The following is a 9,192-nucleotide window of genomic DNA, read 5'->3' as shown; positions in this document are numbered from 1 at the left end:
ATAATACAATAATTTGGGTTAGGAAATATCAGGTGAAGCTCTGAAGGTCAGTCAAAGCTCACAACCAGTTCCTTGTAGGAATATAGAGCAACGATCTTGTCTGGCTCCTTTGTTGTATTTCTATTTTCTGTCTGTTATTTATCAGCATGAGTCTTATGGCAGGTGGTGTGAGCTAAAAAAGAAAGGAATTATGAAGTCTTACAAAAGTTTCATCCATCAGCCTTTGAATAAAGCTGGAGTGTGAGGCTTTCCTTTAGCTGAATCAGTGCAAGAAGCTGAAGAATGTGATTTGCTGGAATTCAGGCAGCAACCCTTGCGTTTCACCTGTGGAGAATTTTTGAGTGTCCCTTCTTATGGACTTGATCTTGGAACTACCAAATCCAGCTCTAGATGTAGAATGGGAATTACAGCACAGTTCAGAGAGAGGAGCTGGTGTCACTGTGTGAGCCTAAAGCAGCCTGTCAGAGGGTGTGGGAAGAATCTGAATTCCAACACAGGTTAGTCCACTCTGCTCCAGAAAATAGAGCTGAAAGAAATTTTATGCTTGGTGAATTTTGCCATCAGAGTTTGCATACTGCACTGATAGGATCAGGTTTGCTCTGTGAAAATTCATAAAGCCCTTGGTTAAGGCCCAGCCTGATAAAACTGGTGGTGCCTTTAAACCTGCTCTGTAATCACAGAGCATTCCTAAGCGTTTGCCTTTCTGAAATCAGCTTTGTTTGACTTGGTGGGCTCTTTTCCTGAGACACTGATGCCAGCAATGCGTTCTGCCCAGAGTCTGTTTCTCTGTAAGCTCTTGGGGCATCATTGCTAGCACTAGGCACACCTTGGGCATGACAACATCCTTGTTCTTCTGAGGCAAACTGAGAGGTGATGCATCATGGATCATGAGGCTGGCTCATCAGTGGCACAGACAGCAAATGTTCTCCACCTCCCCATGGCCCTGCAGTGAGCTGGGACAAAGTGCTCATCCAGTAATGCTTTTGCTTTTGTTCAAAGTAGGGGAGTATCCAGGAAGATGCATCAAGGGCTTGGGGTTGTGCCCTGATGGTCTCTTTCATACCTTGCTTGTATTTCCTGATTCTGTTGGATCTTCCTCCTGGAGCTTTGACTCTGTGGCAGTGAGAGAGAACTGGCCAGCACCAGGTACAGAGAATAAATTCACTGGGATGTTTCTCAGGAAACAAGCACTTGTTAATTCAGTGATTGAAATGTGATGATTTCACAGTCAGTGTGAGCTGGCCAGTTAATTAACTGGCTGGTTAATATTTCCTGTGTGTCCAGCAGGAAGGAGGAGGGGCAGCTATTGCCTTCCAACCACATCTTTTGTCTTTGTCTCTCATTGTGAGCCTCCAGCACTTCTCATAATTCTCATGAAACACTGTCAACAAGGACATCAAAAGCCACTTGGTTTGCTAGAGGGGCTTTGTGGTTTGTTTGGATCTTGTGACTTGTTCAATATGCACCACTCTAAAGCAGATCAATTGATAGTACAGGTATCATGAAAAAGCTCGTGCATTCTACCAGCAAATATGAGATCTGAGCAGAATTCAGATTTGTGTTTGGTTTAGAAATATGCTGTTATAGTTTGCAAACCATGCTACACTTTCTGTACCAGTGTTTTATTTCAGTGGAAAATATCTTTCTGGTTATTTCCATTTTATCTCCATAATGTTAAGGTTGTTTTGTTGAAACAAATTAATTTTTTCTAAGTAAGCTTTTTTTATTAATGATGAAATCTTCAGAAAAAAAGTATATACACATATGAAAAAGAAAAGGAAGTAAAGGTTTTTATGACCAGTTTGAGTACTGCAGCTTAAGGCCAGGATGTGTCTTTTCTGGTTTGTCACACTTAGTGTTTCACTCAACTTCTCCTGAGCCCTCCACAGTTATGAAGTGAGCATATCACACATTCTAGGAAGACAAGTGAGTATAAAAGCGCTCTGAGATGTAGCAGCAACGTTTTTAGAGTAAATGCACAAGTTACTATTATACAATAGGATTCAAAAGCACCAATGGCTTCTCATTTTTTATTCACTAAACATTATCATATGCATTTGGAAATGTTTACTATTTGTGCAGATAATCTTTAAAACATTGCTACTCCACTTTATGGAATATTGAATGTGGTATTTTAATTAAAAGGTTTGATAGATGTATGACTGAACAGCAGCTGGAATTTCAGGGGAGAAATCACACAATCAGACATGTGGAAAAAAGTCAAGTGCCTCAATGGTGATAAAATATGACATTTTCCCTGGGTCTGATATTGTGTTCATGCACAGTAGGGGATTTGATGGATGGCATTCATGTGAAAGTTCTCCAAGCTAAAAACCTCACATCCCTGCTCTAATTTTGCCTTTATTTTTACCTTTGGTCAGATGCAGGTTTTCTGTTCACCTGTGAGCTGCCATTACCCAGTCAGTGGGTTTTGTACTGCCTGTGACACGTAGTCATTTGTCTGGGATAATTCAAGCCTTGTAGCACATAGCTTTTCAAACCACACAGGTTCCTCAATTTCTCAAAACCCCTTGGATTGTTTAAAATACAGGTTTTTTGCAACTTCGTGTTTACCTCAGAATTAACAGGTAGGTTTTCTTCTGTGTTTTGTTCCCAGAATTTTCCCCTTGTTGCTAGGCATCACCTCAGTTTTGGGGGTGGCAAGTTGTGACAATTTGTGTCTTTTCCTTGGGTCCCTGGGTTGCCATGCTGGGAGGGAAATGATTTTCTGCCTCAGCACTTGTGTCCTGTGAGTCAGTGCTGACAGGGGTGCGAGTCTGATCTGGACTTGTAGGTGGGCTTGGACTTGTTGGACTCAGCTGTGGCATGCAAGACAAATGTTTCTGCAGCCAGAACAGCAAGAAATGGTTCAGAGTGAGCCTGGCATTTCTTGGCATTTTTTTCCTTTAGGTCTCTTTGGGAGGTCCCCCTGGCTTTGTGTCATTCATGCTCACAGAGTAACCACACAAACCTGTTCACCCTGCTGGGACTCTGTGCTTCCCAGGGCTTTTATTTGTTCTGTTTTGGGCACAACACGGAATACTCCAGAGATGAAGCAAAATGAGAAGATATGCTCCAGAGTAAGAAAAAACTACAGGTAGTTATGAATATGTGAGGTTAATTATGGAAAAGGACTGGTCGCAGATTGCTGTCTGATAAAGCAAAGCCTGAACCTAGAAAGCACATACAAGGCTGGAAAAGAGTAATAAAATAAAGTATTTTAAAAGAAGCATGGTAGCTTAGGACATAGAGCTTTTTATTTTAGATGGCTGAGGTGAACTTAACTCAGGAATGGAAAGTGACTAAGAATTGTGTGGCAGCTTAAGTGAATCGTGCTGAGGATTTTCTCTTTTTGGCAGTGTCTTGTTGAATTTCTTTAGGTGGGAGAGTTTTGGGGTAATTGAATGAAAATGAAGAGTGAATAAGTAATTGGGAGTGAACAGAGTCCTGACTTCACCTAGGTGTACTAAGAGAGTTTGCAAAGGTTAGCTAGAGGAGCTTTTAATGCTACCTAATGTTTTTGCTTTCTGTGAAATGAAATGAAAGAGTCTTGGGGTTATTCCATGACAATTCTCCTTTCAAACTAGAACTTAGGCCACCGAGTACCTAAAATCTCTTGTATTGTTAGAAGTCTCTGGTAATAACATGCATGGGAGACCCTGGCAGTTCCTCACCCCTGCAGAAGTGAGGTTCTAATCCAACTGCTGCTAATAATATCTGTCTTTTTCTGAGAGATCCTTGAGTTCAGGGGCGTGCTAGGGAATGAAGGACTGTAGTGACTCTCCCTGCAGAGTCTCTGAAATCCATGAACTGCAGGAAATATCACAATATTGCAGGTCTCTGGTGCAAGTGTGAAAATGTTGTCCTACAGATTAGAGTGAGTCCCAAAGCCCACCCAGGGCCTGCAGACTGCAGTGAGTGCCAAGTGATGGCTTTCATGTGTATGTTTCTCATTTGAACCTGATTTTCCAAAATGTCCCTTGTTTCAGCTGAAAGATTGTTTTAGTCTCTAAACTGTCCTTGACTCAGCAGTGACATTTGCAAATCAGATAAAATTGGAATCTAAAGGAGGACATTTACAGTTTCCTGAATATTTAACCTCCCCTTTCAGATTTGATGTCCTCGGTTCAGGCCATTTGTCGCCGATCATTTATTTTATCCTTATTTCTGTATCATAAAGTTCAAGGCATGTGTGGGGAAAGGAGGGAGTCCCAGAAGGGCACTGAACGGTGTGTTTATTACAGACCATCAGCGCAGTTGTTTAAGTCATTGTGTTTTAGGGAGCAATGATCAGGCGCTTTTATCACCGCCTTTCCCTATGCATAGCTGTACCCTGTGGGGACAGCATCTGTCAGAGGCTGTTGGATGCCAGTGAAGATTCCCTGCCTGCCCTCCCCGGGGAGCTGCCCTGGCTGCCCTTGGCTCTTCCTGCTTGTGCTGCTGCTGATGGTCAGTGCGGGGTGCTGAGCCAAAAGCCAGCTGCCATCAGAGCAAAAAGCTGCTTGCTAGCAATAACTCCATGATTTGGGAATGTGTGCTCCCTCCTCTGGGCCTTCGATAAAAGGCCAGTGTCTGAAGGGGGAACACAAAACTGATGGAAGGCCCAGCCAGCCAGCCCCCTGATGATGGCAGTGCAGTGCGGAGGGAAACAGATTCCTGCAGGAGAACACTGTGCCATTACTAGTGTTATATTTTCCCTATTATCCCACCATCAGAAAAACCAAACAATATTAGAGGTAGCAGCAATTTTAATTGAATAGTTTAGAAAATATATAAAATTGGATACACTTGAAATATTGACAATATAATTTGATTAAAATAAGGGATAATTTGGTTCCAATAACAGCGCATAAGCAAAAGATAACCGCGGGGTACAGAGAGCAGGGTTCTGGACCCTTGCCACCTCACGTACGAGCTTGCCAAGTGAAGATTCCCCCCTTATATGTCATGTGTCAATGCCATCTCCTCCCATTTTCAATTTATCACATTTCTACCTCCACCCTCATCACCACCTTTACTGTGCATGCTCCACCACTCTTTGGTGGTCACACTCCTTTTTGGGGGTTGTCACTGATGAAGGCCTCTCCTCTTCCTTGATTTCCTTTAATTCACCTTTGGGTTACGCATGTGCACCAAGCTAGTATAATATGCCAAAACTAACATAATACTATATTTAAGCATCAAAGCAATAAATCTCTTAAAATTAGCATTTTCCTGGGACCCAACCAGATTTTCCCTTTTTTCTGTTAATTTTTAGTGACTGTTACCTCTTGCTTCGAACCTCTCCTCTCCCTTTCTTTCTTGGCATTACACCTTTTAACTGTTTCATTATTTTCAAGTATTAATTACTGTATCAATATTGATTACTGTTTCAATTTTGTCAGCAGGAATCATGCCTGTTTACCGCACTAGCCTGCCTCTTGCCTCCACGAAAGCTGAAAAGCAAAGCTTGCTGCTGCTCAGCAGCTTTCCTCTGAGGACCTGAAAGCGTTTAACAAGAGTGGGCACTGCAAATATTGTCCCACTCTTCTCCTTGGGGGAAATGCAAACCCTGTGAGCGTTGCAATTGCTTGCTCAAGGTCAGTGTGGAATAAAAATCGGAAATCCCAATTCCTTTATCATTGCTGCGTGTCTGGGAATTTGTTACACGCACTAAGAGCTCGCTTTTACCAGTCCATCATGGTAATGGAATGGATGCTCAATGGGAAGAAAATAATTAGCATTTGCAGACAATCATGTCACTCTGATTTATACATGAGAATCTGACTGCAAAAATATTTAAAAAGAAAGCCCTAACCTTTTGTCAAATGGCACAGTGTGATTTATAATTAGATAATAGCTGTTGTCTCCTAGGGGTACTGACAACCTGGAATGATTTTCACCAGATTATTGTGGGATCAATACCAGCTGAATAATTAAAATTCAATACTGCTATGTCTCTATCAGTAACATTGTAGGAATGATGTATGACATATTTAATTGAATTTGTCAGGCACTACACTACATGCATAGATCAGAGGGATATTTTTAGAGTTCTGTATTTCATTTCCTCGTTATACTTGCCTTGTACTTTTAACAGTCACGGTTACTTCCAAGCAATGAGACTGCTTGCTCAGAGAGCACTGTAAACAGTGACCCTGAGTTTATGCTGACCTTTCACTCTAAATGTTAAGAGTCTTAACGGAGACTTCCAGTAATTAATTCACGGCAAATGTTAAATTGCAAAACAGTGACAAAGTGGAGGAAAATAAAAGGTTTTTGTTTCTTTTTCTCAGTGGCTGGCTTGTTAACTCCTTTGTTACTACTGCTGGGCAGTTTGTGTTTTATCCATCAACACCAGAAATGTGAGGTGGGAAGGGATGAAGGCTGGTGGAATGTTCTGTGGAATCATTGGGCATGCAGGGCTCATGCTTTTAGAGCAGCGGGTTGCAGTTTGTGTTGAGAACTGTACAAAGTGTGAGCTGGTTTTGGTCCTGACCATCCAATACAAATGTTGTGTTCCTCACGAGTGTTGGAATATTAGCATCCTCTAATGGCAAGGCACCTTTTCATGTCACACTGCAAAAACACCTCAGAGAATGAGAGAAATAACATTTCCACTGGTTGTTCATCATGTCCTAGGATCAAGGTGTGTCTCTTGTTGCTTACCCTGGACTGATAACTCTGCTGTGCCCTGAATTCTAACTTAGGGTTTTAAGTAATAAGCAAGCATGATGACCCAGGGCAGCAGCTATAAAGAAGCTGCTGCCTCTTCTTAAGGCTCACACACTGCTCAGCTTGTGACATTGTGATTAAAATTAATTTAAAGATTTATCTTTTACCATAGAAAAGGAAAGAAAATTAAGCTTAGATGCACTTGAATATTATTATTTTTCCCACTGATTATTGTCAGTTCCAGTTTTGGATTTCACCACTGATCTTGTTAATATTCATGCTGTTAATTAACTAATTTATATTCACCTGCTCTGCCTGGTTTCATACATGTGAGTTTCTTGCTGTATCCCCTCTGTGCTCCACTCCAGTGCTACCCAAACCAAGCTTTGAGTCTGCTCTGCATAATTGAACGTTCGTTTTCATTACATAGATTTTCCTTCCTACATATTTCTTTCTAGTGAGTTTATTCACACTTATTTTCTACATTGACGTTCTTTTAGTTACAGTTGTCTCAATCTTTCTCTTGCCAGCTCAAGGACTGAATATTTAATTTATAAATTCAAGTTGATTTCATGAAATACTATGTGTTGAGGCAGTAGGGGAAGTCTCTGCTGCAGCTTCCAGGTACTGAACTCTCCTAAAGATGACAGTCAGTGGCAAATGATTCTGTGAAACAGTTTTGTTGGTCCACAAGGAGATGGTTGGAGATAGAAGATTCAGGATTGAATGTTGCTTGTTTCACAGCTATTGCAGACAGGGTTTTATTCCCCTGGACTTCTAATGGTAGAAAAGCCTCAAACACCAGAAAGGTAGGCAAAGAAAGTTGTGATGCACAGTTATAGTTTTTTACAGACTTTGTGAAGTTCTGTATAGGACAGTGATGCCATGTTATGGCCTTAGGACCTAGTTTCAGCTTGTGTGCTTCTGCCAGGCCCACCTTTTGCTGTTTTTCCTTTATTCCCTCTTGCAATCATTCCTGGGTTGAGTCTTGTCCCCTGGAAGTTAATGGGATCTTGACTATTTGACTTCAGTGAGATCAAGACTATTTACTCTTAACCTTTGGTCATTTTTCAGGACATTTCATGAAGCAGTGCAGATGAGAGTTTGTGGTTTTTTCTTTTGAATACAGATAGAATTCACTTTATCCAGGGCTTTCCTACAAGAGCTGTACTGAAGCAAGGACTTTGAGCCATGTTTTTCAGTTTTTTGCTTGTCTGAAGTTTTTCTGAGCTGCACTGATGAAACTGCAGTGCTGAAGGACTAGCAGGAAACCTGTCACAGCACAGTCAGAACCTTTGGGAGACAGTTTGTGTTTTCAGAAGTGGCACATTTTGTTGGGGATCCCTCTCAAAGGTAGTCTCATTTGTGGAATGGAATGTGTCCTATTGCTGCCCCTCAGAACTGGCAGCCACGGCTGTGTCAGAGCTGGCATGCTCAGAATCTCATCCAGCACACTGGGAATAACAACTCTCTCATGCTTTCTTCTGAAAGTAGTCAGCATTTATTTCCCCCTGAGCAGAAGGCTTTCATCCTTACAAATAGATGGCTTTTATCTTTCTTGAACTGTTATTTCTTGCAAATACTCCACACCAAACAGGATAATCTTGTTTGGCTACAGGAGCCTCATGTTTACCCTGCACACCTTTCCCTCCTGTAAACACTGGGTAAGGATCTCCTTGATCACCATGTCCATGCCAAATCCCCTGCTATTACAAGGGTGTATGATATATATTTTCTTCTTTAAGATAATCAAGCCTCAGTTTTAAAAGGAAATAGTTAAAAAAGATTTTCTGTATCTTTACTGCTGCCATGTTTCTCTGGTGATGCAGAGTCTTCTAATTACTTTTAAAAGAATGCTTTTGCTTCTCAGCTCATGTCTTTAGTGTATATGATGCTGCTTCTGTTCTGATGTGTGTCCCAATGATACACTGATGGTGGATGTTTATGTCCTTAATCAGGTAAACAAGTTCAAATCTCTCTTTCATTATAAGGAATGTAGATAAATTGTGCTAATGAGATTGTATCACACATAAGAATGAGTAACAGTAGAAAACAAATGAACAGCCAATGAAAAAACTTTGCATTTAAACCCTTTTAACCCCTTCTTTTAAAAAAAAAAAATCTTACCAAGACCTCACCAATGCCATGGTGTGCTCTGTACTACCCGTGCATGGCAAATCCTTTCCTGTTTATAAAATAAAATCCAGCAAATAGATGTAAGAGATAGAACAGGACTGATTTCTGCAAAGCTTCAGGTTTTAGTTGGGTCACTTAGCTCAGTGGGCTGGTAAATAATGTGCTATTCACACTGGTATAACAGGGGCAAGAACACAAAAATCACCTGGTCATCCCTTTTGGGGAAGGTTAGCCAACATAAAACATATTCAAGTGCCCACTTCAGAGGTTTTTATCACATAAATAACTCTTCTTATTATTACTTCAGAGTAATTGCTGGGGAACAGTCACAGCATTCTTGGCATTGTGTGAAATGTAAGTGAAAACATTGCCATGATGTGCATGAACAAAGCTGCTGCTGTG

General features: G+C 41.1%; 1 long non-coding RNA gene across 2 annotated transcripts; it reads left to right on the top strand.

Moving 5' to 3' along the window:
* The first annotated feature begins 2,923 nt into the window (after positions 1 to 2,923).
* On the top strand, positions 2,924 to 6,277 carry LOC132080224 (uncharacterized). Of its 2 annotated transcripts, none has more exons than XR_009419532.1 (2): positions 2,924 to 3,097; positions 5,385 to 6,277. It is a non-coding gene; the product is annotated as an uncharacterized LOC132080224 (long non-coding RNA). The 2 variants fall into 2 exon arrangements; XR_009419533.1 differs by having other exon boundaries at positions 2,950 to 3,097; positions 5,388 to 6,277.
* Positions 6,278 to 9,192: the final 2,915 nt, after the last annotated feature.

Source organism: Ammospiza nelsoni, chromosome 15 (genome assembly GCF_027579445.1).
Source record: "Ammospiza nelsoni isolate bAmmNel1 chromosome 15, bAmmNel1.pri, whole genome shotgun sequence".
NCBI lineage: Eukaryota > Metazoa > Chordata > Aves > Passeriformes > Passerellidae > Ammospiza > Ammospiza nelsoni.
The sequence above is the reverse complement of the archived record's forward strand: the minus strand, read 5'-3'. Positions and strand labels throughout refer to the sequence as shown.